Source organism: Phyllobates terribilis, unplaced genomic scaffold (assembly GCF_046119375.1).
Source record: "Phyllobates terribilis strain yellow unplaced genomic scaffold, ASM4611937v1 Scaffold_9__5_contigs__length_417890890, whole genome shotgun sequence".
In the NCBI taxonomy this organism is placed as follows: domain Eukaryota; kingdom Metazoa; phylum Chordata; class Amphibia; order Anura; family Dendrobatidae; genus Phyllobates; species Phyllobates terribilis.
Genome location: NW_027362769.1, coordinates 67,592,645 through 67,615,327, shown reverse-complemented (window position 1 = coordinate 67,615,327; position 22,683 = coordinate 67,592,645).

The window sequence follows — 22,683 nt, the reverse complement described above, 5'->3', positions numbered from 1 at the left end:
ATGGAAGAGTTCCGAGCATTTTTAAACTTCAGCAGAATTCCGAGAACAATGGAAGAGTTCCGAAGCATTTTTTTAAATTCAGCAGAATTCCGATAACAATGGAAGAGTTCCGAAGCATTTTTAAACGTCAGCGGAATACCGATAACAATGGAAGAGTTCCGAAGCATTTTTAAACGTCAACGGAATTCCGAGAACAATGGAAGAGTTGCGAAGCATTTTTAAACTTCAGCGAAATTCCAAGAACAATGGAAGAGTTCCGAGGAATTTTTAAACTTCAGCATTATTTCCGTGAACAATGGAAGAGTTCCGAAGCATATTTAAACTTCAGCGGAATTTCGAGAGCAATGGAAGAGTTCCAAAGCATTTTTAATCTTCAGCATAATTCCGGGAACAACGGAAGAGTTCCGAAGCATTTTTAAACTTCAGCGGAATTTCGAGAACAATGGAAGAGTTCCGAAGCATTTTTAAACTTCAGCGGAATTCCGAGAGCAATGGAAGAGTTCCGAAGCATTTTTAAACGTCAGCGGAATTCCCAGAACAATGGAAGAGTTCCGAAGCATATTTAAACTTCAGCAGAATTCCGAGAACAATGGAAGAGTTCCGAAGCATTTTTAAACGTCCGCGGAATTCCGAGAACAATGGAAAAGTTCCGAAGCATTTTTAAATTTCAGCGGAATTCCGAGAACAATGGAAGAGTTCCGAAGCATTTTTAAATTTCAGCGGAATTCCGGGAAAAATGGAGGAGTTCCGAAGCATTTTTAAACTTCAGCAGAATTTCGAGAATAATGGAAGAGTTCCGAAGCATTTTTAATTGTCAGCAGAATTCCGAGAACAATTGAAGAGTTCCGAAGCATTTTTAAATGTCAGCGGAATTCCGAGGTCAATGGAAGGGTTCCGAAGCATTTTTAAATGTCAGCAGAATTCCGCTAACAGTGGAAGAGTTCCGAAGTATTTTTAAACTTCAGCGTAATTCTGGGAAAAATGGAAGAGTTCCGAAGCATTTTTAAACTTCAGCGGAATTCCCAGAACAATGGAAGAGTTCCGAAGCATTTTTAAACTTCAGCGGAATTCCGAGAACAATGGAAGAGTTCCGAAACATTTTTAAACTTCAGCAGAATTCAGGGAAACATGGAAGAGTTCCAAAGCATTTTTAAACTCCAGCAGATTTACGAGAGTAATGGAGGATTTCCGAAGCATTTTTAAATATCAGCAGAATTCCGCAAACAATTTAAGAGTTCCGAAGCAATTTTAAACATCAATGGAATTCCGAGAACAATGGTAGAGTTCCGAAGCATTTTTAAACGTCAGCGGCATTGCGAAAACAATGGTAGAGTTCCGAAGCAATTTTAAATATCAGCAGAATTCCGCAAACAATTGAAGAGTTCCGAAGCATTTTTAAATGTCAGCGGAATTCCGAGAACAATGGAAGAGTTCGGAAGCATTTTTAAACGTCAGCGGAATTCTGAGAACAATGGAAGAGTTCCGAGCATTTTTAAACTTCAGCACAATTCCGAGAACAATGGAAGAGTTCCGAAGCATTTTTAAAATTCAGCAGAATTCCGATAACAATGGAAGAGTTCCGAAGCATTTTTAAACGTCAGCGGAATACCGATAACAATGGAAGAGTTCCGAAGCATTTTTAAACGTCAACGGAATTCCGAGAACAATGGAAGAGTTGCGAAGCATATTTAAACTTCAGCAGAATTCCGAGAACAATGGAAGAGTTCCGAAGCATATTTAAACTTCAGCAGAATTCCGAGAACAATGGAAGAGTTCCGAAGCATTTTTAAATTTCAGCGGAATTCCGGGAAAAATGGAGGAGTTCCGAAGCATTTTTAAACTTCAGCAGAATTTCGAGAATAATGGAAGAGTTCCGAAGCATTTTTAATTGTCAGCAGAATTTCGAGAACAATTGAAGAGTTCCGAAGCATTTTTAAATGTCAGCGCAATTCCGAGATCAATGGAAGAGTTCCGAAGCATTTTTAAATGTCAGCAGAATTCCGCTAACAATGGAAGAGTTCCGAAGTATTTTTAAACTTCAGCGTAATTCTGGGAAAAATGGAAGAGTTCCGAAGCATTTTTAAACTTCAGCGGAATTCCCAGAACAATGGAAGAGTTCCGAAGCATTTTTAAACTTCAGCGGAATTCCGAGAACAATGGAAGAGTTCCGAAACATTTTTAAACTTCAGCAGAATTCAGGTAAACATGGAAGAGTTCCAAAGCATTTTTAAACTCCAGCAGATTTACGAGAGTAATGGAGGATTTCCGAAGCATTTTTAAATATCAGCAGAATTCCGCAAACAATTTAAGAGTTCCGAAGCAATTTTAAACGTCAATGGAATTCCGAGAACAATGGTAGAGTTCCGAAGCATTTTTAAACGTCAGCGGCATTGCGAAAACAATGGTAGAGTTCCGAAGCATTTTTAAATATCAGCAGAATTCCGCAAACAATTGAAGAGTTCCGAAGCATTTTTAAACGTCAGCGGAATTCCGAGAACAATGGAAGAGTTCGGAAGCATTTTTAAACGTCAGCGGAATTCTGAGAACAATGGAAGAGTTCCGAGCATTTTTAAACTTCAGCAGAATTCCGAGAACAATGGAAGAGTTCCGAAGCATTTTTAAAATTCAGCAGAATTCCGATAACAATGGAAGAGTTCCGAAGCATTTTTAAACGTCAGCGGAATACCGATAACAATGGAAGAGTTCCGAAGCATTTTTAAACGTCAACGGAATTCCGAGAACAATGGAAGAGTTGCGAAGCATTTTTAAACTTCAGCGAAATTCCAAGAACAATGGAAGAGTTCCGAGGAATTTTTAAACTTCAGCATTATTTCCGTGAACAATGGAAGAGTTCCGAAGCATATTTAAACTTCAGCGGAATTTCGAGAGCAATGGAAGTGTTCCAAAGCATTTTTAAACTTCAGCATAATTCCGGGAACAACGGAAGAGTTCCGAAGCATTTTTAAACTTCAGTGGAATTTCGAGAACAATGGAAGAGTTCCGAAGCATTTTTAAACTTCAGCGGAATTCCGAGAGCAATGGAAGAGTTCCGAAGCATTTTTAAACGTCAGCGGAATTCCCAGAACAATGGAAGAGTTCCGAAGCATATTTAAACTTCAGCAGAATTCCGAGAACAATGGAAGAGTTCCGAAGCATTTTTAAACGTCCGCGGAATTCCGAGAACAATGGAAGAGTTCCGAAGCATTTTTAAACGTCAGCGGAATTCCCAGAACAATGGAAGAGTTCCGAAGCATTTTTAAACTTCAGCAGAATTCCGAGAACAATGGAAGAGTTCCGAAGCATTTTTAAACGTCCGCGGAATTCCGAGAACAATGGAAAAGTTCCGAAGCATTTTTAAATTTCAGCGGAATTCCGAGAACAATGGAGGAGTTCCGAAGCATTTTTAAACTTCAGCAGAATTTCGAGAATAATGGAAGAGTTCCGAAGCATTTTTAATTGTCAGCAGAATTCCGCTAACAATGGAAGAGTTCCGAAGCATTTTTAAACGTCAACGGAATTCCGAGAACAATGGAAGAGTTGCGAAGCATTTTTAAACTTCAGCGAAATTCCAAGAACAATGGAAGAGTTCCGAGGAATTTTTAAACTTCAGCATTATTTCCGTGAACAATGGAAGAGTTCCGAAGCATATTTAAACTTCAGCGGAATTTCGAGAGCAATGGAAGAGTTCCAAAGCATTTTTAAACTTCAGCATAATTCCGGGAACAACGGAAGAGTTCCGAAGCATTTTTAAACTTCAGCGGAATTTCGAGAACAATGGAAGAGTTCCGAAGCATTTTTAAACTTCAGCGGAATTCCGAGAGCAATGGAAGAGTTCCGAAGCATTTTTAAACGTCAGCGGAATTCCCAGAAAAATGGAAGAGTTCCGAAGCATATTTAAACTTCAGCAGAATTCCGAGAACAATGGAAGAGTTCCGAAGCATTTTTAAACGTCCGCGGAATTCCGAGAACAATGGAAGAGTTCCGAAGCATTTTTAAACGTCAGCGGAATTCCCAGAACAATGGAAGAGTTCCGAAGCATTTTTAAACTTCAGCAGAATTCCGAGAACAATGGAAGAGTTCCGAAGCATTTTTAAACGTCCGCGGAATTTCGAGAACAATGGAAAAGTTCCGAAGCATTTTTAAATTTCAGCGGAATTCCGAGAACAATGGAGGAGTTCCGAAGCATTTTTAAACTTCAGCAGAATTTCGAGAATAATGGAAGAGTTCCGAAGCATTTTTAATTGTCAGCAGAATTCCGCTAACAATGGAAGAGTTCCGAAGCATTTTTAAACGTCAACGGAATTCCGAGAACAATGGAAGAGTTGCGAAGCATTTTTAAACTTCAGCGAAATTCCAAGAACAATGGAAGAGTTCCGAGGAATTTTTAAACTTCAGCATTATTTCCGTGAACAATGGAAGAGTTCCGAAGCATATTTAAACTTCAGCGGAATTTCGAGAGCAATGGAAGAGTTCCAAAGCATTTTTAAACTTCAGCATAATTCCGGGAACAACGGAAGAGTTCCGAAGCATTTTTAAACTTCAGCGGAATTTCGAGAACAATGGAAGAGTTCCGAAGCATTTTTAAACTTCAGCGGAATTCCGAGAGCAATGGAAGAGTTCCGAAGCATTTTTAAACGTCAGCGGAATTCCCAGAACAATGGAAGAGTTCCGAAGCATATTTAAACTTCAGCAGAATTCCGAGAACAATGGAAGAGTTCCGAAGCATTTTTAAACGTCCGCGGAATTCCGAGAACAATGGAAAAGTTCCGAAGCATTTTTAAATTTCAGCGGAATTCCGAGAACAATGGAAGAGTTCTGAAGCATTTTTAAATTTCAGCGGAATTCCGGGAAAAATGGAGGAGTTCCGAAGCATTTTTAAACTTCAGCAGAATTTCGAGAATAATGGAAGAGTTCCGAAGCATTTTTAATTGTCAGCAGAATTTCGAGAACAATTGAAGAGTTCCGAAGCATTTTTAAATGTCAGCGCAATTCCGAGATCAATGGAAGAGTTCCGAAGCATTTTTAAATGTCAGCAGAATTCTGCTAACAATGGAAGAGTTCCGAAGTATTTTTAAACTTCAGCGTAATTCTGGGAAAAATGGAAGAGTTCCGAAGCATTTTTAAACTTCAGCGGAATTCCCAGAACAATGGAAGAGTTCCGAAGCATTTTTAAACTTCAGCGGAATTCCGAGAACAATGGAAGAGTTCCGAAACATTTTTAAACTTCAGCAGAATTCAGGGAAACATGGAAGAGTTCCAAAGCATTTTTAAACTCCAGCAGATTTACGAGAGTAATGGAGGATTTCCGAAGCATTTTTAAATATCAGCAGAATTCCGCAAACAATTTAAGAGTTCCGAAGCAATTTTAAACGTCAATGGAATTCCGAGAACAATGGTAGAGTTCCGAAGCATTTTTAAACGTCAGCGGCATTGCGAAAACAATGGTAGAGTTCCGAAGCATTTTTAAATATCAGCAGAATTCCGCAAACAATTGAAGAGTTCCGAAGCATTTTTAAACGTCAGCGGAATTCCGAGAACAATGGAAGAGTTCGGAAGCATTTTTAAACGTCAGCGGAATTCTGAGAACAATGGAAGAGTTCCGAGCATTTTTAAACTTCAGCAGAATTCCGAGAACAATGGAAGAGTTCCGAAGCATTTTTAAAATTCAGCAGAATTCCGATAACAATGGAAGAGTTCCGAAGCATTTTTAAACGTCAGCGGAATACCGATAACAATGGAAGAGTTCCGAAGCATTTTTAAACGTCAACGGAATTCCGAGAACAATGGAAGAGTTGCGAAGCATTTTTAAACTTCAGCGAAATTCCAAGAACAATGGAAGAGTTCCGAGGAATTTTTAAACTTCAGCATTATTTCCGTGAACAATGGAAGAGTTCCGAAGCATTTTTAAACTTCAGCGGAATTTCGAAAACAATGGAAGAGTTCCGAAGCATTTTTAAACTTCAGCGGAATTCCGAGAGCAATGGAAGAGTTCCGAAGCATTTTTAAACGTCAGCGGAATTCCCAGAACAATGGAAGAGTTCCGAAGCATATTTAAACTTCAGCAGAATTCCGAGAACAATGGAAGAGTTCCAAAGCATTTTTAAACTTCAGCATAATTCCGGGAACAACGGAAGAGTTCCGAAGCATTTTTAAACTTCAGCGGAATTTCGAGAACAATGGAAGAGTTCCGAAGCATTTTTAAACTTCAGCGGAATTCCGAGAGCAATGGAAGAGTTCCGAAGCATTTTTAAACGTCAGCGGAATTCCCAGAACAATGGAAGAGTTCCGAAGCATATTTAAACTTCAGCAGAATTCCGAGAACAATGGAAGAGTTCCGAAGCATTTTTAAACGTCCGCGGAATTCCGAGAACAATGGAAGAGTTCCGAAGCATTTTTAAACGTCAGCGGAATTCCCAGAACAATGGAAGAGTTCCGAAGCATATTTAAACTTCAGCAGAATTCCGAGAACAATGGAAGAGTTCCGAAGCATTTTTAAACGTCCGCGGAATTCCGAGAACAATGGAAGAGTTCCGAGCATTTTTAAACTTCAGCAGAATTCCGAGAACAATGGAAGAGTTCCGAAGCATTTTTAAAATTCAGCAGAATTCCGAGAACAATTCAAGAGTTCCGAAGCATGTTTAAACGTCAACGGAATTCCGAGAACAATTGAAGAGTTCCGAAGCATTTTTAAACGTCAGTGAAATTCCGAGAACAATGGAAGAGTTCGGAAGCATTTTTAAACTTCAGCGTAATTCCGGGATCAACGGAAGAGTTCCGAAGCATTTTTAAACTTCAGCGGAAATCCGAGAACAATGGAAGAGTTCCGAAGAATTTTTAAACTTCAACGGATTTCCGAGAACAATGGAAGAGTTCCGAAGCATTTTTAAATGTTAGCAGAATTCCGAGAACAATGGAAGAGTTCTGAAGCATTTTTAAATGTCAACGGATTTCCGAGAACAATGGAAGAGTTCCGAAGCATTTTTAAACGTCAGCGTAATTCCGAAAACAATGGAAGAGTTCCGAAGCATTTTTAAACGTCAACCGAATTCCGAGAACAATGGAAGAGTTCCGAAGCATTTTTAAACTTCAGCGGAATTCCGAGAACAATGGAAGAGTTCCGAAACATTTTTAAACTTCAGCAGAATTCAGGGAAACAAGGAAGAGTTCCAAAGCATTTTTAAACTCCAGCAGATTTACGAGAGTAATGGAGGATTTCCGAAGCATTTTTAAATATCAGCAGAATTCCGCAAATAATTTATGAGTTCCGAAGCAATTTTAAACGTCAATGGAATTACGAGAACAATGGTAGAGTTCCGAAGCATTTTTAAACGTCAGCGGAATTCCGAGAACAATTGAAGAGTTCGGAAGCATTTTTAAACGTCAGCGGAATTCCGAGAACAATGGAAGAGTTCCGAAGCATTTTTAAACGTCAGCGGAATTATGAGAACAATGGAAGAGTTCGGAAGCATTTTTAAACGTCAGCGGAATTATGAGAACAATGGAAGAGTTCCGAGCATTTTTAAACTTCAGCAGAATTCCGAGAACAATGGAAGAGTTCCGAAGCATTTTTAAACTTCAGTGAAATTCTGAGAACAATGGAAGAGTTCCGAAGCATTTTTAAACTTCAGCGGAATTCCGGGATCAACGGAAGAGTTCCGAAGCATTTTTAAACTTCAGCGGAATTCCGAGAACAATGGAAGAGTTCCGAAGAAATTTTAAACTTCAACGGATTTCCGAGAACAATGGAAGAGTTTCGAAGCATTTTTAAATGTTAGCAGAATTCCGAGAATAATGGTAGAGTTCCGAAGCATTTTTAAATGTCAACGGATTTCCGAGAACAATGGAAGAGTTCCGAAGCATTTTTAAACGTCAGCGTAATTCCGAAAACAATGGAAGAGTTCCGAAGCATTTTTAAACGTCAACCGAATTCCGAGAACAATGGAAGAGTTCCGAAGCATTTTTAAACTTCAGCGGAATTCCGAGAACAATGGAAGAGTTCCGAAACATTTCTAAACTTCAGCAGAATTCAGGGAAACATGGAAGAGTTCCAAAGCATTTTTAAACTCCAGCAGATTTACGAGAGTAATGGAGGATTTCCGAAGCATTTTTAAATATCAGCAGAATTCCGCAAACAATTTAAGAGTTCCGAAGCAATTTTAAACGTCAATGGAATTCTGAGAACAATGGTAGAGTTCCGAAGCATTTTTAAACGTCAGCGGCATTGCGAAAACAATGGTAGAGTTCCGAAGCATTTTTAAATATCAGCAGAATTCCGCGAACAATTGAAGAGTTCCGAAGCATTTTTAAACGTCAGCGGAATTCCGAGAACAATGGAAGAGTTCGGAAGCATTTTTAAACGTCAGCGGAATTATGAGAACAATGGAAGAGTTCCGAGCATTTTTAAACTTCAGCAGAATTCCGAGAACAATGGAAGAGTTCCGAAGCATTTTTAAACTTCAGTGAAATTCTGAGAACAATGGAAGAGTTCCGAAGCATTTTTAAACTTCAGCGGAATTCCGGGATCAACGGAAGAGTTCCGAAGCATTTTTAAACTTCAGCGGAATTCCGAGAACAATGGAAGAGTTCCGAAGAATTTTTAAACTTCAACGGATTTCCGAGAACAATGGAAGAGTTCCGAAGCATTTTTAAATGTTAGCAGAATTCCGAGAACAATGGAAGAGTTCCGAAGCATTTTTAAATGTCAACGGATTTCCGAGAACAATGGAAGAGTTCCGAAGCATTTTTAAACGTCAGCGTAATTCCGAAAACAATGGAAGAGTTCCGAAGCATTTTTAAAATTCAGCAGAATTCCAATAACAATGGAAGAGTTCCGAAGCATTTTTAAACGTCAGCGGAATACCGATAACAATGGAAGAGTTCCGAAGCATTTTTAAACGTCAACGGAATTCCGAGAACAATGGAAGAGTTGCGAAGCATTTTTAAACTTCAGCGAAATTCCAAAAACAATGGAAGAGTTCCGAGGAATTTTTAAACTTCAGCATTATTTCCGTGAACAATGGAAGAGTTCCGAAGCATATTTAAACTTCAGCGGAATTTCGAGAGCAATGGAAGAGTTCCAAAGCATTTTTAAACTTCAGCATAATTCCGGGAACAACGGAAGAGTTCCGAAGCATTTTTAAACTTCAGCGGAATTTCGAGAACAATGGAAGAGTTCCAAAGCATTTTTAAACTTCAGCGGAATTCCGAGAGCAATGGAAGAGTTCCGAAGCATTTTTAAACGTCAGTGGAATTCCCAGAACAATGGAAGAGTTCCGAAGCATATTTAAACTTCAGCAGAATTCCGAGAACAATGGAAGAGTTCCGAAGCATTTTTAAATGTCCGCAGAATTCCGAGAACAATGGAAAAGTTCCGAAGCATTTTTAAATTTCAGCGGAATTCCGAGAACAATGGAAGAGTTCCGAAGCATTTTTAAATTTCAGTGGATTTCCGGGAAAAATGGAGGAGTTCCGAAGCATTTTTAAACTTCAGCAGAATTTCGAGAATAATGGAAGAGTTCCGAAGCATTTTTAATTGTCAGCAGAATTCCGAGAACAATTGAAGAGTTCCAAAGCATTTTTAAATGTCAGCGCAATTCCGAGATCAATGGAAGAGTTCCGAAGCATTTTTAAATGTCAGCAGAATTCCGCTAACAATGGAAGAGTTCCGAAGTATTTTTAAACTTCAGCGTAATTCTGGGAAAAATGGAAGAGTTCCGAAGCATTTTTAAACTTCAGCGGAATTCCCAGAACAATGGAAGAGTTCCGAAGCATTTTTAAACTTCAGCGGAATTCCGAGAACAACGGAAGAGTTCCGAAACATTTTTAAACCTCAGCTGAATTCCGGGAACAACGGAAGAGTTCCGAAGCATTTTTAAACGTCAGCGGAATTCCAAGAACAAAGGAAGAGTTCTGAAGCATTTTTAAACTTCAGCGGAATTCCTAGAACAATGGAAGAGTTCCGAAGCATTTTTAAACGTCAGCGGAATTCCAAGAACAAAGGAAGAGTTCCAAAGAATTTTTAAACTTCAGCTGATTTCCAGGAACAATGGAAGAATTCCGAAGCATTTTTAAACTTCAGGGGAATTCCGAGAACAATGGAAGAGTTCCGAAGAATTTTTAAACTTCAGCAGAATTCCGATAACAATGGTAGAGTTCCGGAGCATTTTTAAACTTCAGTGGAATTCTGAGAACAAAGAAAGAGTTCCGAAGCATTTTTAAGCTTCAGAGGAATTCCGGGAACAATGGAAGATTTCTGAAGAATTTTTAAACGTCAGCCGAATTCCGAGAACAATGGAAGAGTTCCGAAGCATTTTTAAATGTCAGCGGAATTCCGGGAACAATGGAAGAATTCCGAAGCATTTTTAAACTTCAGCAGAATTCCGAGAGCAATGGAAGAGTTCCGAAGCATTTTTAAATGTCAGCAGAATTCCGAGAACAATTCAAGAGTTCCGAAGCATGTTTAAACGTCAACGGAATTCCGAGAACAATTGAAGAGTTCCGAAGCATTTTTAAACTTCAGCGGAATTCCGAGAACAAAGGAAGAGTTCCAAAGCATTTTTAAACTTCAGCATTATTCGGGGAACAATTGAAGAGTTCCGAAGCATTTTTAAACGTCAAAGGAATTCCGAGAACAATGGAAAAGTTCAAAAGCAGTTTTCAACTTCAGCGGATTTCCGAGAACAATGGAAGAGTTCCGAAGCATTTTTAAACTTAAGCAGAATTCCGAAAACAACGGAAGAGTTCCAAAGCATTTTTAAACTTCAGCGGAATTCTGAGAACAATGGAAGAGTTCCGAAGCATTTTTAAACTTCAGTGAAATTCTGAGAACAATGGAAGAGTTCCGAAGCATTTTTAAACTTCAGCGGAATTCCGGGATCAACGGAAGAGTTCTGAATCATTTTTAAACTTCAGCGGAATTCCGAGAACAATGGAAGAGTTCCGAAGAATTTTTAAACTTCAGCGGATTTCCGAGAACAAAGGAAGAGTTCCAAAGAATTTTTAAACTTCAGCTGATTTCCAGGAACAATGGAAGAATTCCGAAGCATTTTTAAACTTCAGGGGAATTCCGAGAACAATGGAAGAGTTCCGAAGAATTTTTAAACTTCAGCAGAATTCCGATAACAATGGTAGAGTTCCGGAGCATTTTTAAACTTCAGTGGAATTCTGAGAACAAAGAAAGAGTTCCGAAGCATTTTTAAGCTTCAGAGGAATTCCGGGAACAATGGAAGATTTCTGAAGAATTTTTAAACGTCAGCCGAATTCCGAGAACAATGGAAGAGTTCCGAAGCATTTTTAAATGTCAGCGGAATTCCGGGAACAATGGAAGAATTCCAAAGCATTTTTAAACTTCAGCAGAATTCCGAGAGCAATGGAAGAGTTCCGAAGCATTTTTAAATGTCAGCAGAATTCCGAGAACAATTCAAGAGTTCCGAAGCATGTTTAAACGTCAACGGAATTCCGAGAACAATTGAAGAGTTCCGAAGCATTTTTAAACTTCAGCGGAATTCCGAGAACAAAGGAAGAGTTCCAAAGCATTTTTAAACTTCAGCATTATTCGGGGAACAATTGAAGAGTTCCGAAGCATTTTTAAACGTCAAAGGAATTCCGAGAACAATGGAAAAGTTCAAAAGCAGTTTTCAACTTCAGCGGATTTCCGAGAACAATGGAAGAGTTCCGAAGCATTTTTAAACTTAAGCAGAATTCCGAAAACAACGGAAGAGTTCCAAAGCATTTTTAAACTTCAGCGGAATTCTGAGAACAATGGAAGAGTTCCGAAGCATTTTTAAACTTCAGTGAAATTCTGAGAACAATGGAAGAGTTCCGAAGCATTTTTAAACTTCAGCGGAATTCCGGGATCAACGGAAGACTTCTGAATCATTTTTAAACTTCAGCGGAATTCCGAGAACAATGGAAGAGTTCCGAAGAATTTTTAAACTTCAGCGGATTTCCGAGAACAATGGAAGAGTTCCGAAGCATTTTTAAATGTTAGCAGAATTCCGAGAACAATGGAAAAGTTCCGAAGCATTTTTAAATGTCAACGGATTTCCGAGAACAATGGAAGAGTTCCGAAACATTTTTAAACGTCAACCGAATTCCGAGAACAATGGAAGAGTTCCGAAGCGTTTTTAAACTTCAGCGGAATTCCGAGAACAATGGAAGAGTTCCGAAACATTTTTAAACTTCAGCAGAATTCATGGAAACATGGAAGAGTTCCAAAGCATTTTTAAACTCCAGCAGATTTACGAGAGTAATGGAGGATTTCCGAAGCATTTTTAAATATCAGCAGAATTCCGCAAACAATTTAAGAGTTCCGAAGCAATTTTAAACATCAATGGAATTCCGAGAACAATGGTAGAGTTCCGAAGCATTTTAAACTTCAGCGGCATTGTGAAAACAATGGTAGAGTTCCGAAGCATTTTTAAATATCAGCAGAATTCCGCGAACAATTGAAGAGTTCCGAAGCATTTTTAAACGTCATCGGAATTCCGAGAACAATGGAAGAGTTCGGAAGCATTTTTAAACGTCAGCGGAATTCTGAGAACAATGGAAGAGTTCCGAGCATTTTTAAACTTCAGCAGAATTCCGAGAACAATGGAAGAGTTCCGAAGCATTTTTAAACGTCAGCGTAATTCCGAAAACAATGGAAGAGTTCCGAAGCATTTTTAAACGTCAACCGAATTCCGAGAACAATGGAAGAGTTCCGAAGCATTTTTAAACTTCAGCAGAATTCCGAGAACAATGGAAGAGTTCCGAAACATTTTTAAACTTCAGCAGAATTCAGGGAAACAAGAAAGAGTTCCAAAGCATTTTTAAACTCCAGCAGATTTACGAGAGTAATGGAGGATTTCCGAAGCATTTTTAAATATCAGCAGAATTCCGCAAATAATTTAAGAGTTCCGAAGCAATTTTAAACGTCAATGGAATTACGAGAACAATGGTAGAGTTCCGAAGCATTTTTAAACGTCAGCGGCATTGTGAAAACAATGGTAGAGTTCCGAAGCATTTTTAAATATCAGCAGAATTCCGCGAACAATTGAAGAGTTCCGAAGCATTTTTAAACGTCAGCGGAATTCCGAGAACAATGGAAGAGTTCGGAAGCATTTTTAAACGTCAGCGGAATTATGAGAACAATGGAAGAGTTCCGAGCATTTTTAAACTTCAGCAGAATTCCGAGAACAATGGAAGAGTTCCGAAGCATTTTTAAACTTCAGTGAAATTCTGAGAACAATGGAAGAGTTCCGAAGCATTTTTAAACTTCAGCGGAATTCCGGGATCAACGGAAGAGTTCCGAAGCATTTTTAAACTTCAGCGGAATTCCGAGAACAATGGAAGAGTTCCGAAGAATTTTTAAACTTCAACGGATTTCCGAGAACAATGGAAGAGTTCCGAAGCATTTTTAAATGTTAGCAGAATTCCGAGAACAATGGAAGAGTTCTGAAGCATTTTTAAATGTCAACGGATTTCCGAGAACAATGGAAGAGTTCCGAAGCATTTTTAAACGTCAGCGTAATTCCGAAAACAATGGAAGAGTTCCGAAGCATTTTTAAACGTCAACCGAATTCCGAGAACAATGGAAGAGTTCCGAAGCATTTTTAAACTTCAGCGGAATTCCGAGAACAATGGAAGAGTTCCGAAAAATTTTTAAACTTCAGCAGAATTCAGGGAAACAAGGAAGAGTTCCAAAGCATTTTTAAACTCCAGCAGATTTACGAGAGTAATGGAGGATTTCCGAAGCATTTTTAAATATCAGCAGAATTCCGCAAATAATTTAAGAGTTCCGAAGCAATTTTAAACGTCAATGGAATTACGAGAACAATGGTAGAGTTCCGAAGCATTTTTAAACGTCAGCGGAATTCCGAGAACAATTGAAGAGTTCGGAAGCATTTTTAAACGTCAGCGGAATTCCGAGAACAATGGAAGAGTTCTGAAGCATTTTTAAACGTCAGCGGAATTATGAGAACAATGGAAGACTTCGGAAGCATTTTTAAACGTCAGCGGAATTATGAGAACAATGGAAGAGTTCCGAGCATTTTTAAACTTCAGCAGAATTCCGAGAACAATGGAAGAGTTCCGAAGCATTTTTAAACTTCAGTGAAATTCTGAGAACAATGGAAGAGTTCCGAAGCATTTTTAAACTTCAGCGGAATTCCGGGATCAACGGAAGAGTTCCGAAGCATTTTTAAACTTCAGCGGAATTCCGAGAACAATGGAAGAGTTCCGAAGAATTTTTAAACTTCAACGGATTTCCGAGAACAATGGAAGAGTTCCGAAGCATTTTTAAATGTTAGCAGAATTCCGAGAATAATGGAAGAGTTCCGAAGCATTTTTAAATGTCAACGGATTTCCGAGAACAATGGAAGAGTTCTGAAGCATTTTTAAACGTCAGCGTAATTCCGAAAACAATGGAAGAGTTCCGAAGCATTTTTAAACGTCAACCGAATTCCGAGAACAATGGAAGAGTTCCGAAGCATTTTTAAACTTCAGCGGAATTCCGAGAACAATGGAAGAGTTCCGAAACATTTCTAAACTTCAGCAGAATTCAGGGAAACATGGAAGAGTTCCAAAGCATTTTTAAACTCCAGCAGATTTACGAGAGTAATGGAGGATTTCCGAAGCATTTTTAAATATCAGCAGAATTCCGCAAACAATTTAAGAGTTCCGAAGCAATTTTAAACGTCAATGGAATTCCGAGAACAATGGTAGAGTTCCGAAGCATTTTTAAACGTCAGCAGCATTGCGAAAACAATGGTAGAGTTCCGAAGCATTTTTAAATATCAGCAGAATTCCGCGAACAATTGAAGAGTTCCGAAGCATTTTTAAACGTCAGCGGAATTCCGAGAACAATGGAAGAGTTCGGAAGCATTTTTAAACGTCAGCGGAATTATGAGAACAATGGAAGAGTTCCGAGCATTTTTAAACTTCAGCAGAATTCCGAGAACAATGGAAGAGTTCCGAAGGATTTTTAAACTTCAGTGAAATTCTGAGAACAATGGAAGAGTTCCGAAGCATTTTTAAACTTCAGCGGAATTCCGGGATCAACGGAAGAGTTCCGAAGCATTTTTATACTTCAGCGGAATTCCGAGAACAATGGAAGAGTTCCGAAGAATTTTTAAACTTCAACGGATTTCCGAGAACAATGGAAGAGTTCCGAAGCATTTTTAAATGTTAGCAGAATTCCGAGAACAATGGAAGAGTTCCGAAGCATTTTTAAATGTCAACGGATTTCCGAGAACAATGGAAGAGTTCCGAAGCATTTTTAAACGTCAGCGTAATTCCGAAAACAATGGAAGAGTTCCGAAGCATTTTTAAAATTCAGCAGAATTCCAATAACAATGGAAGAGTTCCGAAGCATTTTTAAACGTCAGCGGAATACCGATAACAATGGAAGAGTTCCGAAGCATTTTTAAACGTCAACGGAATTCCGAGAACAATGGAAGAGTTGCGAAGCATTTTTAAACTTCAGCGAAATTCCAAAAACAATGGAAGAGTTCCGAGGAATTTTTAAACTTCAGCATTATTTCCGTGAACAATGGAAGAGTTCCGAAGCATATTTAAACTTCAGCGGAATTTCGAGAGCAATGGAAGAGTTCCAAAGCATTTTTAAACTTCAGCATAATTCCGGGAACAACGGAAGAGTTCCGAAGCATTTTTAAACTTCAGCGGAATTTCGAGAACAATGGAAGAGTTCCGAAGCATTTTTAAACGTCAGCGGAATACCGATAACAATGGAAGAGTTCCGAAGCATTTTTAAACGTCAACGGAATTCCGAGAACAATGGAAGAGTTGCGAAGCATATTTAAACTTCAGCAGAATTCCGAGAACAATGGAAGAGTTCCGAAGCATATTTAAACTTCAGCAGAATTACGAGAACAATGGAAGAGTTCCGAAGCATTTTTAAATTTCAGCGGAATTCCGGGAAAAATGGAGGAGTTCCGAAGCATTTTTAAACTTCAGCAGAATTTCGAGAATAATGGAAGAGTTCCGAAGCATTTTTAATTGTCAGCAGAATTTCGAGAACAATTGAAGAGTTCCGAAGCATTTTTAAATGTCAGCGCAATTCCGAGATCAATGGAAGAGTTCCGAAGCATTTTTAAATGTCAGCAGAATTCCGCTAACAATGGAAGAGTTCCGAAGTATTTTTAAACTTCAGCGTAATTCTGGGAAAAATGGAAGAGTTCCGAAGCATTTTTAAACTTCAGCGGAATTCCCAGAACAATGGAAGAGTTCCGAAGCATTTTTAAACTTCAGCGGAATTCCGAGAACAATGGAAGAGTTCCGAAACATTTTTAAACTTCAGCAGAATTCAGGTAAACATGGAAGAGTTCCAAAGCATTTTTAAACTCCAGCAGATTTACGAGAGTAATGGAGGATTTCCGAAGCATTTTTAAATATCAGCAGAATTCCGCAAACAATTTAAGAGTTCCGAAGCAATTTTAAACGTCAATGGAATTCCGAGAACAATGGTAGAGTTCCGAAGCATTTTTAAACGTCAGCGGCATTGCGAAAACAATGGTAGAGTTCCGAAGCATTTTTAAATATCAGCAGAATTCCGCAAACAATTGAAGAGTTCCGAAGCATTTTTAAACGTCAGCGGAATTCCGAGAACAATGGAAGAGTTCGGAAGCATTTTTAAACGTCAGCGGAATTCTGAGAACAATGGAAGAGTTCCGAGCATTTTTAAACTTCAGCAGAATTCCGAGAACAATGGAAGAGTTCCGAAGCATTTTTAAAATTCAGCAGAATTCCGATAACAATGGAAGAGTTCCGAAGCATTTTTAAACGTCAGCGGAATACCGATAACAATGGAAGAGTTCCGAAGCATTTTTAAACGTCAACGGAATTCCGAGAACAATGGAAGAGTTGCGAAGCATTTTTAAACTTCAGCGAAATTCCAAGAACAATGGAAGAGTTCCGAGGAATTTTTAAACTTCAGCATTATTTCCGTGAACAATGGAAGAGTTCCGAAGCATATTTAAACTTCAGCGGAATTTCGAGAGCAATGGAAGTGTTCCAAAGCATTTTTAAACTTCAGCATAATTCCGGGAACAACGGAAGAGTTCCGAAGCATTTTTAAACTTCAGTGGAATTTCGAGAACAATGGAAGAGTTCCGAAGCATTTTTAAACTTCAGCGGAATTCCGAGAGCAATGGAAGAGTTCCGAAGCATTTTTAAACGTCAGCGGAATTCCCAGAACAATGGAAGAGTTCCGAAGCATATTTAAACTTCAGCAGAATTCCGAGAACAATGGAAGAGTTCCGAAGCATTTTTAAACGTCCGCGGAATTCCGAGAACAATGGAAGAGTTCCGAAGCATTTTTAAACGTCAGCGGAATTCCCAGAACAATGGAAGAGTTCCGAAGCATTTTTAAACTTCAGCAGAATTCCGAGAACAATGGAAGAGTTCCGAAGCATTTTTAAACGTCCGCGGAATTCCGAGAACAATGGAAAAGTTCCGAAGCATTTTTAAATTTCAGCGGAATTCCGAGAACAATGGAGGAGTTCCGAAGCATTTTTAAACTTCAGCAGAATTTCGAGAATAATGGAAGAGTTCCGAAGCATTTTTCATTGTCAGCAGAATTCCGCTAACAATGGAAGAGTTCCGAAGCATTTTTAAACGTCAACGGAATTCCGAGAACAATGGAAGAGTTGCGAAGCATTTTTAAACTTCAGCGAAATTCCAAGAACAATGGAAGAGTTCCGAGGAATTTTTAAACTTCAGCATTATTTCCGTGAACAATGGAAGAGTTCCGAAGCATATTTAAACTTCAGCGGAATTTCGAGAGCAATGGAAGAGTTCCAAAGCATTTTTAAACTTCAGCATAATTCCGGGAACAACGGAAGAGTTCCGAAGCATTTTTAAACTTCAGCGGAATTTCGAGAACAATGGAAGAGTTCCGAAGCATTTTTAAACTTCAGCGGAATTCCGAGAGCAATGGAAGAGTTCCGAAGCATTTTTAAACGTCAGCGGAATTCCCAGAACAATGGAAGAGTTCCGAAGCATATTTAAACTTCAGCAGAATTCCGAGAACAATGGAAGAGTTCCGAAGCATTTTTAAACGTCCGCGGAATTCCGAGAACAATGGAAAAGTTCCGAAGCATTTTTAAATTTCAGCGGAATTCCGAGAACAATGGAAGAGTTCTGAAGCATTTTTAAATTTCAGCGGAATTCCGGGAAAAATGGAGGAGTTCCGAAGCATTTTTAAACTTCAGCAGAATTTCGAGAATAATGGAAGAGTTCCGAAGCATTTTTAATTGTCAGCAGAATTTCGAGAACAATTGAAGAGTTCCGAAGCATTTTTAAATGTCAGCGCAATTCCGAGATCAATGGAAGAGTTCCGAAGCATTTTTAAATGTCAGCAGAATTCTGCTAACAATGGAAGAGTTCCGAAGTATTTTTAAACTTCAGCGTAATTCTGGGAAAAATGGAAGAGTTCCGAAGCATTTTTAAACTTCAGCGGAATTCCCAGAACAATGGAAGAGTTCCGAAGCATTTTTAAACTTCAGCGGAATTCCGAGAACAATGGAAGAGTTCCGAAACATTTTTAAACTTCAGCAGAATTCAGGGAAACATGGAAGAGTTCCAAAGCATTTTTAAACTCCAGCAGATTTACGAGAGTAATGGAGGATTTCCGAAGCATTTTTAAATATCAGCAGAATTCCGCAAACAATTTAAGAGTTCCGAAGCAATTTTAAACGTCAATGGAATTCCGAGAACAATGGTAGAGTTCCGAAGCATTTTTAAACGTCAGCGGCATTGCGAAAACAATGGTAGAGTTCCGAAGCATTTTTAAATATCAGCAGAATTCCGCAAACAATTGAAGAGTTCCGAAGCATTTTTAAACGTCAGCGGAATTCCGAGAACAATGGAAGAGTTCGGAAGCATTTTTAAACGTCAGCGGAATTCTGAGAACAATGGAAGAGTTCCGAGCATTTTTAAACTTCAGCAGAATTCCGAGAACAATGGAAGAGTTCCGAAGCATTTTTAAAATTCAGCAGAATTCCGATAACAATGGAAGAGTTCCGAAGCATTTTTAAACGTCAGCGGAATACCGATAACAATGGAAGAGTTCCGAAGCATTTTTAAACGTCAACGGAATTCCGAGAACAATGGAAGAGTTGCGAAGCATTTTTAAACTTCAGCGAAATTCCAAGAACAATGGAAGAGTTCCGAGGAATTTTTAAACTTCAGCATTATTTCCGTGAACAATGGAAGAGTTCCGAAGCATTTTTAAACTTCAGCGGAATTTCGAAAACAATGGAAGAGTTCCGAAGCATTTTTAAACTTCAGCGGAATTCCGAGAGCAATGGAAGAGTTCCGAAGCATTTTTAAACGTCAGCGGAATTCCCAGAACAATGGAAGAGTTCCGAAGCATATTTAAACTTCAGCAGAATTCCGAGAACAATGGAAGAGTTCCAAAGCATTTTTAAACTTCAGCATAATTCCGGGAACAACGGAAGAGTTCCGAAGCATTTTTAAACTTCAGCGGAATTTCGAGAACAATGGAAGAGTTCCGAAGCATTTTTAAACTTCAGCGGAATTCCGAGAGCAATGGAAGAGTTCCGAAGCATTTTTAAACGTCAGCGGAATTCCCAGAACAATGGAAGAGTTCCGAAGCATATTTAAACTTCAGCAGAATTCCGAGAACAATGGAAGAGTTCCGAAGCATTTTTAAACGTCCGCGGAATTCCGAGAACAATGGAAGAGTTCCGAAGCATTTTTAAACGTCAGCGGAATTCCCAGAACAATGGAAGAGTTCCGAAGCATATTTAAACTTCAGCAGAATTCCGAGAACAATGGAAGAGTTCCGAAGCATTTTTAAACGTCCGCGGAATTCCGAGAACAATGGAAGAGTTCCGAGCATTTTTAAACTTCAGCAGAATTCCGAGAACAATGGAAGAGTTCCGAAGCATTTTTAAAATTCAGCAGAATTCCGAGAACAATTCAAGAGTTCCGAAGCATGTTTAAACGTCAACGGAATTCCGAGAACAATTGAAGAGTTCCGAAGCATTTTTAAACGTCAGTGAAATTCCGAGAACAATGGAAGAGTTCGGAAGCATTTTTAAACTTCAGCGTAATTCCGGGATCAACGGAAGAGTTCCGAAGCATTTTTAAACTTCAGCGGAAATCCGAGAACAATGGAAGAGTTCCGAAGAATTTTTAAACTTCAACGGATTTCCGAGAACAATGGAAGAGTTCCGAAGCATTTTTAAATGTTAGCAGAATTCCGAGAACAATGGAAGAGTTCTGAAGCATTTTTAAATGTCAACGGATTTCCGAGAACAATGGAAGAGTTCCGAAGCATTTTTAAACGTCAGCGTAATTCCGAAAACAATGGAAGAGTTCCGAAGCATTTTTAAACGTCAACCGAATTCCGAGAACAATGGAAGAGTTCCGAAGCATTTTTAAACTTCAGCGGAATTCCGAGAACAATGGAAGAGTTCCGAAACATTTTTAAACTTCAGCAGAATTCAGGGAAACAAGGAAGAGTTCCAAAGCATTTTTAAACTCCAGCAGATTTACGAGAGTAATGGAGGATTTCCGAAGCATTTTTAAATATCAGCAGAATTCCGCAAATAATTTATGAGTTCCGAAGCAATTTTAAACGTCAATGGAATTACGAGAACAATGGTAGAGTTCCGAAGCATTTTTAAACGTCAGCGGAATTCCGAGAACAATTGAAGAGTTCGGAAGCATTTTTAAACGTCAGCGGAATTCCGAGAACAATGGAAGAGTTCCGAAGCATTTTTAAACGTCAGCGGAATTATGAGAACAATGGAAGAGTTCGGAAGCATTTTTAAACGTCAGCGGAATTATGAGAACAATGGAAGAGTTCCGAGCATTTTTAAACTTCAGCAGAATTCCGAGAACAATGGAAGAGTTCCGAAGCATTTTTAAACTTCAGTGAAATTCTGAGAACAATGGAAGAGTTCCGAAGCATTTTTAAACTTCAGCGGAATTCCGGGATCAACGGAAGAGTTCCGAAGCATTTTTAAACTTCAGCGGAATTCCGAGAACAATGGAAGAGTTCCGAAGAAATTTTAAACTTCAACGGATTTCCGAGAACAATGGAAGAGTTTCGAAGCATTTTTAAATGTTAGCAGAATTCCGAGAATAATGGTAGAGTTCCGAAGCATTTTTAAATGTCAACGGATTTCCGAGAACAATGGAAGAGTTCCGAAGCATTTTTAAACGTCAGCGTAATTCCGAAAACAATGGAAGAGTTCCGAAGCATTTTTAAACGTCAACCGAATTCCGAGAACAATGGAAGAGTTCCGAAGCATTTTTAAACTTCAGCGGAATTCCGAGAACAATGGAAGAGTTCCGAAACATTTCTAAACTTCAGCAGAATTCAGGGAAACATGGAAGAGTTCCAAAGCATTTTTAAACTCCAGCAGATTTACGAGAGTAATGGAGGATTTCCGAAGCATTTTTAAATATCAGCAGAATTCCGCAAACAATTTAAGAGTTCCGAAGCAATTTTAAACGTCAATGGAATTCTGAGAACAATGGTAGAGTTCCGAAGCATTTTTAAACGTCAGCGGCATTGCGAAAACAATGGTAGAGTTCCGAAGCATTTTTAAATATCAGCAGAATTCCGCGAACAATTGAAGAGTTCCGAAGCATTTTTAAACGTCAGCGGAATTCCGAGAACAATGGAAGAGTTCGGAAGCATTTTTAAACGTCAGCGGAATTATGAGAACAATGGAAGAGTTCCGAGCATTTTTAAACTTCAGCAGAATTCCGAGAACAATGGAAGAGTTCCGAAGCATTTTTAAACTTCAGTGAAATTCTGAGAACAAGGGAAGAGTTCCGAAGCATTTTTAAACTTCAGCGGAATTCCGGGATCAACGGAAGAGTTCCGAAGCATTTTTAAACTTCAGCGGAATTCCGAGAACAATGGAAGAGTTCCGAAGAATTTTTAAACTTCAACGGATTTCCGAGAACAATGGAAGAGTTCCGAAGCATTTTTAAATGTTAGCAGAATTCCGAGAACAATGGAAGAGTTCCGAAGCATTTTTAAATGTCAACGGATTTCCGAGAACAATGGAAGAGTTCCGAAGCATTTTTAAACGTCAGCGTAATTCCGAAAACAATGGAAGAGTTCAGAAGCATTTTTAAAATTCAGCAGAATTCCAATAACAATGGAAGAGTTCCGAAGCATTTTTAAACGTCAGCGGAATACCGATAACAATGGAAGAGTTCCGAAGCATTTTTAAACGTCAACGGAATTCCGAGAACAATGGAAGAGTTGCGAAGCATTTTTAAACTTCAGCGAAATTCCAAAAACAATGGAAGAGTTCCGAGGAATTTTTAAACTTCAGCATTATTTCCGTGAACAATGGAAGAGTTCCGAAGCATATTTAAACTTCAGCGGAATTTCGAGAGCAATGGAAGAGTTCCAAAGCATTTTTAAACTTCAGCATAATTCCGGGAACAACGGAAGAGTTCCGAAGCATTTTTAAACTTCAGCGGAATTTCGAGAACAATGGAAGAGTTCCAAAGCATTTTTAAACTTCAGCGGAATTCCGAGAGCAATGGAAGAGTTCCGAAGCATTTTTAAACGTCAGCGGAATTCCCAGAACAATGGAAGAGTTCCGAAGCATATTTAAACTTCAGCAGAATTCCGAGAACAATGGAAGAGTTCCGAAGGATTTTTAAATGTCCGCAGAATTCCGAGAACAA